Below are 10,421 nucleotides of genomic sequence, written 5' to 3' on the forward strand. Positions count from 1 at the left end.
TCCTCTTGAGGTTTATTTCTCTATAAAAGGTAGTCTTGAGGAGTGTTAGATATGTAATGTTTTGTAGATGAAGTGTTATGCTATTGAAATTAATCTAGGTTGTGGGTTGTAGTTGTAGACTCTTGTTGAAGAAGCTAAGTGCTGGCATTGTATTATAAGATTTTGATTACTGGAATATAAAGTACTGTGCTTTTGGAGTGTGGGTTTTTTTACTTGAAAGGGTTTTCCCCATGATATATCTTGTGTTCATTATTTATCTTTATGCATGTTTATTATCTCTCTTTGAATGTGTTTCTATTTCTGTAATAGAAGATTTGTAAGAAAATTTTTACGATCTCCTTCACTAGATTAGTGTTAGGAAACATTTTCCACACCTTATCTTCCTTTCAATTAATGTGGAAAGTTTTGAATGACAAACAATTGAATGGTAAAACTTATGAGAGATGAATATCAAACATTGTTATGACAAAAACACACAAACAACAATATTAGTCAACACTAGAATTACAAAGAATACATCTCCTTTAGGCCATTAATCACATCTCGTTCTTTATAAATAGAGCAAAGGTAATCCTCTAAAACTTCAATATTTAGGATAATCATATAATTATCCTCTAGTTTTTGTTGGGACCTTTTCCTCTTACTTGGGTTTACAACTTCAATTGGCTTCATCCTATTTAGGGTATTGTCTTGCAACATAGATATTCTAGCAATTGAGTTCTTGATGGTAGACTTTCTTAGTTGAATCATCTTGTTTAGGGAGTTTATTAGAATATATTTCTTGTTTTTCATTGTCGACATCCTTACCTTAGGTTCATTCACCTATAAAAATAACATACTATAATTTTTTATCTTTTACGAATTCTTCTTAGAGATTTGGCTCTACTTACTTCTTCAGGTGACTCACCAATGATTTGAGTGTGAGAATTGGCCATCCTTTCTTTCAATCTTTTATTTTCCCATTTAAACTATTTTAAAATAATGTGTTATAGGTTTTAAGTATCCTCTAAAGATATAATATTTGATTCAAGACTCTCATAATCCAAGTAGGATAGGCAACCAAGATCATTGAAAGAAACACATTTACCCTCAATCACTTTTACTTGATTATTACCCTTGATAATGATTTACTACACCCACTAGATGAGGCAACATAACCCTGACTAGATGATCCCTCTCTGAAAGGTCTTTTTTCTTTATCCTTCATAGTAGGCTACACAAATAGCGCTAGGGAACCACTTACTTTTTTAATTCACCACAACAATGAAGGGAGAAAAAGGGGACTTGTAACATTCAGCCCTAGTTGTGGGTGGAGAAATAAGAGGATTGAAAATAAAAATCTTAATTGTGACCTCTTTAGGGGAAGCCATTTCCTTCTTAGGAGGTATTGAGGCACACATTTTGGAAGGGCCTTTCCCAATGATAAAAACTTATGGTTGGGATTGGGAACACAACCTTAGCTTTCTCAATTTGGTACAAATAAAATATGAGACCTTGGTAAAGAGGGAGTTCAAATTTATCTAACACAACATTAACCACATACTACTCAAGGGACATCAAAAAATAGGAAGAAACAAGTCATTTGTATTTGAAGTGATTGAGGAATGGAAAGATAAGAGAAAATCGATTTACAATGCCATCCTAAAGGAATGTATTTTATCAAATTAAAATCTACTTCATCGTAGGAAGTAGAAAGGGGCTCCACAATGATAAAATACTTGATATATAACCAAATTTTTCTCACCTCTCAGAAAAACCTCCTCGACTTGATAAACTTCTAAGGCATTGAGAGCAGGGGGGGTTAATCAGTGCAAGCAAAAACAACAATGCAAATCTAATCACTACTTTAATCAATTTGAAACTTACCAAGCATGCAAGAAAAATAACCACATAAGCTAACACCCAATAAAACACACACCACATAACACAATGTTTTTCACGTGGAAACCCAAATGGGAAAAACCACGCTGGGAATTAGTACCCACAAGATCCACTAACTGCAGTATAAGGATCAAACAGGTTAAGGTCATACAACAATGATGCCTGGTTAAGAGTAGACCTTGTTAGGAGTCACTTGGTTATGAGCTCTGTTAGGAGCTTTGCCTTGTTAGGAGAAACCTCACTGGAGGATTTAAACCCAAATTAATGAGCTGCCTGGTTAAGGGATTTACACATTCAGGTCTGTTAGGACGTACCCGGTTAAGGGATTTAGACTGCTGCAACTGTTAGGAAACAACAAGTAGTTGATCTGCATATAGCACCTCTGTTCCTAATAAGATTCGCTTCTGTTCTGCAACTAACACCAACTAAACATCAATATAGAGATTCACCTTCCACCATACAATCAAATCTTCAATCTAGATCCTTCATCTGATACATCATTGCACAATATTCATCCTTTTATAAACAACTCTGCTAAGTCAACAAACAACCTTGGAACAATTTCCTAGGTTCAATGTATCTGGTCAATCTCACTTAACACGCTTTACTTATGTCAGCCACAAACAAAATTAAAACATTATATCTACCAGTTTTACTAATTTAAGTGATTCTACTCTACCGGTTAACTATTCTTCCTGATTGACTGTACAATACATCATAACTTGCTCCAAACTTCAAATCTACCGATGCAGTTCTAGACATAGACTCTTTCCATTGTCATGAACATTCACTTCAAACCACAACACTTGACTCTTCACCGATTTCCCATACCGGTCGCTTGATCATAACACTATTCTTCTTTACCAATTCACTGTTTAACTGCTTCTACTATCGGTTAAGCTTTACCAGTTGGATTAAGTGACTTAGATGACTGACAAAACATGGTTTCCATCAATGACAACACAAAACAAGTCATCAATCAACCTATTACATCAAAAACATCATCATCAAGCCAACAATCCTCTTTCATGTTTGATTTACTGGCTTTGTGGGTCTTCAAGCCCTCCATGAATAATCAAGTGGCTAACATTGTACCCTCTTTATTAGCTTTAAAGTTGACACCTCTCACTATAACCTTCCTACATTTCTAAAACCTTGTAAAGTGTCTTGAGAGATGACATGACCAAATTCATTTATCCATTTCATGAAAGAGACAAGAACAACCCTACAAATAACATGGCTTATTGTTTTCATTTTAGCCTCTTCAAAAGAGGAATGAAATATCCCCAAATGGTTTGTATTGAAATTTTTCTGATTTGTATGCTACTAAATTGATGGTTTTAATGTTGTTTTCTAAGTTTTGTGCTTTATATTTTTATGCCAATGATTTGTGTAAGGTTTAATCATAAAAATGCCAATGAACCACACTTTAGGAATTCAAAATGTAGAAATAAAGTGACTAGTAATTAATTGCAAAATTTTTGATTTAGGAACAATAGTGTAATAATTTTCAAATTCAAGAAATCTAATTCACTAGGACAATATAATTTCATGCCAAGAGTCCCATGCCTATTCTGGAATTAGTTTTATTGAAGAATTGAATCATAATACAATATAAGAGCTCCCAACTATTGAAAGTAGCTCCAAATGGTTTTATTTGCTTCTACAACAGTTACCAAAAAGAAATTTTGAAGCACAAGTGATTCCCATGCCTGGATCCCAAGCTGAATTATTCATTTTACTAACAAAAACAACAATTTGAATCAAAACCAGCTCCTATAGTCTACTGAAATCACCAATGATGTTGAAAATGTAGTTCATACAAGATCCAACCCCAATTTGAGTTGGTACAACCAATACCTGCAACCTAGAGCCTACTGAAAGGGACAACCAACAATAGGTTGCACTAGAATGCTAATGTATGTTGATAAAAAAACCTTGATCTACAATTATATTTTGATATGTCACTATTGTAATAAACTTTGAGTGCAAATCAACCTATAATGAAGTCCACTAATTCCCAAATGAAGACCCTATGTAGATCTTTCTCAATAGTAAATTGTTTTTCCCTCCAATTCACAATTTCTTCAAGGGTTTTCATCCTCAAAGAACCTAATTTATTGCTGAACCTATTCTAGCTTCAAATTCCCAAAATGCTCTTGTAAAAACGAATGAATGAATGTTGAAAATGAATCCCCAAATGTTACTTTATTGCCTCCAACCTTAATTCTCTTTTCCCTCCAAAAAGGTTTGATCCCTTTTGGATATTCTCTTTGCCACTTAAAAGATATTTTATGAAATTTATTTGATTTATAATCCTCTCTTATGCTGTCATACCTTTTCTCCTAGGATTCATTTTATTATTTTAAGTTGTTTAAAAATGACTTAAGTCATGTCCCCTAGCTATCATGGCCCAAGGTGGTCCCCTTTATTATAATATTAAAATACTTTAATAAATTATTATAAAGTGACATTATAATCACTTTATTTTATTTTATTAAATATTTAAGTCAATACTTCAATAATATTTAATTTTTACTCAAATCCCATCACCTGACCACCCCAAACTAAAAATTGATGATGTAAGTATCACACTGATGATGTCTAAATATAGCAGGTGAATTGGCCTTGTCCTCCTAGACAGACTATCTCCAATCACCTGAAAATGCTCATAGGGGGCTCTTGCTCTACTCCTCAGTCCTCTGGGTGGTCAACTAGTCAACTAGAAGTCCTCCCAAAAAAATAGGAGATGGTCTTAAATAATCCGGAATGGTCCGTAAACACCCCGGTACCAACTCTGAGTCATTCCCTAAAAAATTGGAATACCTCCTAAAAAATAGGAATTGCCTTTGAACATCCAAAATGGCTTATAAAGCCCTTGCATAACTCCACAAGCCTCATTATGGGTCCCCTCTCCACTGGCCTATGAGAACCTGATGATAGGCCAATCCTTGCTCAACTACCTGTCACCTAGGAAGGGGACATTGCAAGGTGTAAAGGGGAAAATTTGATTTGGCAATTTGCCACATAGAAGGAGAAATTACCAAATCAATTTTTACTTTGGGGGAGGAATTCCTTTACATTCAAAAGAGGGGAGGAATCCACTAGATTTAATCACAAACCAAATAAGGACTGAATACTAAGTGGATTGGTTGATTATGATGTGTTGGATCTGATTAATATAAGTTGATACAGATTTGCCCTGTGAAAATGCCCTAAAAAAGTAGGGCCCATGACATGGCAACACGGTCCTCTGAATTTTCCGCACACCAAAAAGGGTTGTTTGGTCTCTATGACTGAAGCTTATTATGAGAAGTACAACTATGCAACTTTTTCCTACACATAGAAAGAAAGGGAAATAGGTTGGGAATAGGGGCCTTAGGTCAAACCCCAGTTTTGGAATTAACCATGAGAGTGAGATAAATGTAATTGAAATGACCGAAAGGAAAGGTTTTCCTTTTGAGGGAGATGCTGAATTATGACTAAAAATTAAATGATTATACCTCCTTGTGAAGTTTTACTTGCCTCCACATGGAATTAGGGTTTCATGAAATAGGATGTAGGTCTCCACTTCAATACTTGAATCTTGACTTTATTGCTGCTCCAAGGCTTGAAGAAATATTGAAGATGCTCAATTCCTCTTGAATGATTGATTGCTTGATTTCTTGATGTTGTATATGTGCTCTTTTTCATTGATGGATGGATGGATGTATGGATGGATGTTCAAATGAGAGGGTAAATCCTCTTTATATACTTGCCCGTTGATAAAATTAACTAATTTTTTGACATGAGCCGACATGGAGAGGGAAATTCCACTCAAATTTGAAATGCCAAAATGGGTTTAAAGAGGGCCTAATTTAGGGAGGACCATGGCACCACACCCTAGTCCTGCCCTATTTTGGGTCAGGGTCAAGGTGCCCAAGGGGGTGCCAATAAAGGTTTTTAATGTTTGTGGCATGCATGAGCATAATCAGGTCTTCAATCGGGCCAAGGGACGCAAACACTAAGGTAAAGCCCCAAATGCGGTCGAAATTGCAAGGGGTGCAATTTTTAGGACACTACAAAAGGAATGATTAATGTGTATTTTTTCTCACCCATGATATTAGATCCTTTAATTTCTATGTCATAAAGTTCCTTGGTTTTAGGAATGTGACCTATTGAGAGAAGTAGCCAAAATTGGAAATTAGAAATCTTAGAAGGGTCTTGAATAAATGCAATTCTAGATTGACACCCAAGAAAAAATGATTAAAATAGATGAATTACAACTTTAAGAGAGGGTGTTCTTCCCATAGAGAGTTTTTATATTGTCTTCGACCTTTTATCTTGAATGCTAAAACCTTTTCATAGTATGATAAAGGGTTTATTCTTTGTTTTCCACCATTGCCATGAAACTGTGACTTATCCTTGTTAATCAATATGCTTTCATCGTGGTTACTTAACATTATTATAAATCCTTGTTCATACTATAGAGACTATCTTTGCTTAGTGCCCTAGTCATTTCTCATTAGATCACTTGATGGATTGTATTCATCACTATTTGGTGACTGTGTTTTATGACACTCTGATCTACAAAAAAATGTAATATATGCTTTTGAGACCATTGTCTTTATCATTCATGGTTGTGTTGTATTTATAACTCCTTCATTTTGTATGCTAGCCTATGACTATTCCATTTCTCTAGATCATGCTCACCTCTATGTCAAATATGTTTTGCTAAAACAACAGATTGCTTATGGAAGCTTCTTTATTGTCACAAACCCTCAATTGGTTTTTTCATGGCATGATCTCAGTGTATGAGGACTTTTCTTTGCTGGTCTTCACTGTCACTGGAGATTGTATTTCTTAATAACATAAATGCTCCTTGAGCTACTCTCATGGCTTTTCTTTGATGATTTCACTCATACCATGTATAAATTGTTTTAGGATAGGGGCATTAACAATCATACTCACCAATAGGGATATCTTTGTTGTCTGGTAAGGATAACAAACTTATCCATTTTCTTTGTATCAGACTTTTAATATATCTTCTCTCGTGGTATTAAATTGTGAGGTGAGATTTATCCTTTCCCAACCTCTCGTAGTATAAGCTCAAAGATTGAATTTAGCATCTTCTTGTTGTTGTAGACAAACAAAGCAAATAAAAACTTTCATGCATATACGAAGACTCCTCCTTATGAATATTGAAAGAGAACTTAATGAGATACTACAAACCTGTTTAACGAAGAACAACTTGCATGATCTAATCTCATTGTTTCTCATGTCCTTCTTCTTCTTTGTTGGAATCTTTCATGGGAGAAACCCTGAGAAGGCTCCTTGACTGCCATTGTCAAAACTCTTTATTGTAGATTTAAAGCACCCTTGACCGCCATAGGTGAACTAAAGCAATAAAACACTAGGGTTTTTTGTAGTCAAAACCTGGGGTCTTCTTTTTAATCATGGGTTCAACTTAAGTTTAAGACATTGAAAAATTAAGCTCCAACATTACCTCCATAGTGATTTTGAACTTTTGACCCAAAACCACGTGAAGACTTGTAAAAATGTGAGGCATTCTAAAATGTAAATAAGAAATCAAGCACTCTTTTAATAATTTTATGAAAAACTAAGGCTAGTAACTATTATGGAACTTTGAATGTATCTCTAAACTTCAAGACTTCGAACATTTTCAACAAAATGCTTATAAAAATGAAGATGTTGACAAATATTTTCAACTTGACATATAAACCATCTCAATTATAAGACCCAAAAGAAGTTTGAAATGATTCATGAAAACCCCCACATGCACAATTTAGGCCTAAGACCTAAATTGGGAACATTCTAGCGACATCACATGGGTGTTTTCTTGCTAAACACAATAGGTGAGTAGCCTTAAGTATCCATTGGGCATAGGAGTCAGTATTTGGCTTGAAAAAACTTAGATCAGACCTTGACACGACTATTAGAAACATTGAACAACAACAACTAACCTCTAAACTAAACCAAAAACTTGTGCATTTAAACTTAGGGAAAGGAAATACTAAAACAAAACATGTGCACCATCACTTAGAAGAATGAAAAAACCTAACCTACGCTATACTAACCGAATGAGATAAACCTATACAAAACCATTAACTAGTTGTACGAAGTAATTTCCTCTTCTTCCCAACTTAGGATGCTTTACATGCTTACAAATAGCCAGGGAGAGATAAAAGATGGCTGGAAATACAAGCAAATGCTCTAACATTTCTTGAAAATCATAAGCAAGATCACATACCCTTTGAGTTTGACCAAACACAATGTTGGTTTGGAGTGGATATGTAGGTTGGGTTTGTTGTTCTTCACCATAAATTTCATGCTTGGACTATTGTGGAAAGATACTTGATTAGGAATCCTCTTGAGAAGCTTATCTTCGGGTTTTCTTTGTTGGTTTCTTCTCTGCCAACTCTCTTCAATCACCACCTTTTCTTGCTCTTGATTTTGTGGTATTTGAACCATATTTGCATCCATATCAACCTCTTGAATCTTCACAATAATGCTGTCCTCAATTATTTGCTTATGGATCAACACTCTATCAATATCATTTTTATGTTCTTGCTAATCATAACTTGCCAACTTTGTTAGTACAAACATGTTATCCTTATCATCACTAAAAAATAAAGGAATCTCGACAAATAAATCAACTTGTAACTGAGAATCAACGATGTATTTTCTTAACAATACCCTGTCGTTCCAATTGAATTTCTTTAAAAGATGATTGTTTGGTGTTTGAATTTGAAACTAATACCTCAAAATCATCCCAAAATGAGTCCTCTTCATCGTTCTCTTTTCTTTTCTACGATAGAGGGTTATTTTTTTACCTCAGGACAACTCTCCTTAAGCTTTGATGAGATGTTAAGAACAAGCTCTCGACAAACCAATTCTTGTCTTTCCTTTTGTTCACCCTAACTGAAAGGTTTTTCTATTTCCACCTTTTCATCTTTCAAAATCATCCTATCTTGATTTGTATCTTCTTATTGTCCCAAGATTGCCTTGTCTTCTTCATAATCAACAACACACGAAGGAAGCTCATGAAATTAAAATAGTTAGAGTTTCTTCATCAACACTTGAATTTTGCTTTTTAATGCATTTTTATAGATCTTCATGCTTGTGATTTACCTGCAATAAATCTGATTTTTGTACTTCTATCTCATGCACAAGTGTATGTAAGACACACAACTCTTCTTCTTCTTGAGTATGTTCCTTCATCTTCTCATTAGACCAACCCTTTTGGTGTTCAATACGTTCACCTGGAATTTGATAGATTTTACTAAGGAATATGATATCTTCAAAAGGTTGCTTGTGAACAATTATAGATTGATTTTAGTCAAGCATGGGATTCTCTTGGAGAATGGAGGCCTGATTTTCTACATATGTAGCTTTTTGCAAAGGGTGAAAGCTTCTAAAACTTGGAAATGCATACTCCCAAACTTCTTTCATAGACTAATATAGAATAAAAGATAATTGGGTTTCTTGAACAAGCTCTTCAAAAGTTCCCACTTGATTAATCACAAGTTCTTGAACTAAAAGAGACTTTCTAAAACTTGGGAAAGCATATTGACGAACCTCCTATTTTATAGCCTGGTTTGAAACATAATGAGTTGCTTGAGCCTCTTGAATGAGTTCTTCATAAGGATGTACTTGTTCAAAAACTGATTCTTGAAGTGAAGGAGAACTAAAACTTGGGAATGGAAACAATCAGGCTTTTCTTCTACACGATGAGTTTGTTCAATAATAGGCTCTTGAAGTGGAGGAGAACTCCTATAACTTGAAATTTCAACTTTGGAAGATCTAGGAGACTCACCTTGTCCTAAACTTGATATCACAACCTTGGGAAGCCCCTGTTTGACAAGTTTTAACCTCACCTCTGTCACAACCTGTAGGGCCCCTCCCCAATCAAGCTTTGATTAACTTAGTTGACCATGGTTGACCCTATTAATAAATGCTATAATTCAATAGGATGGGCTATGTTAGACAGATGGATTGGTGAGAAAAGTAATTGAACCAAGTTATAGAATCATTTCACCTTGTGGTGTACATTTTGATGTGTTATGAATTTGAAATCCTAAATGATCCATTGATTTGATAATCTTGATCTGATGTATGTCAGCTATATCTGAATTTGCAGAACTTTATTATGAAGTTAGAAAAATGAATGCATGTCTTATGAATGGTTGGAATTTATGAGGACCATGATAATGTCATTCAGTGAATTGCTTTATGTGGATTGCATTGGATATATGGTAAATTGATCTGTTAATGTCAATTGTATGCAGAGTGTTTGATGTGTATTCTTATTCATGTGTTTAATATTATGTGAGGCTATTTGGAATTACTAATGTGTAAATTGAGGTGCGCAGGAAAATTATCCATGTGACCATGGAAATATTATGGAGAACCAAACCTAGACCTATGTATGTTCGTAAAACCAGGGGTTGTCTATTTGGAGAGACAACACCCTGTATGTATTTTGTTTTATTCGTGAAAGTAAATGTTGCATGTGTGTTGAATTGTATTTATTAATTTGT

Source organism: Cryptomeria japonica, chromosome 8 (genome assembly GCF_030272615.1).
Source record: "Cryptomeria japonica chromosome 8, Sugi_1.0, whole genome shotgun sequence".
Classification (NCBI taxonomy): domain Eukaryota; kingdom Viridiplantae; phylum Streptophyta; class Pinopsida; order Cupressales; family Cupressaceae; genus Cryptomeria; species Cryptomeria japonica.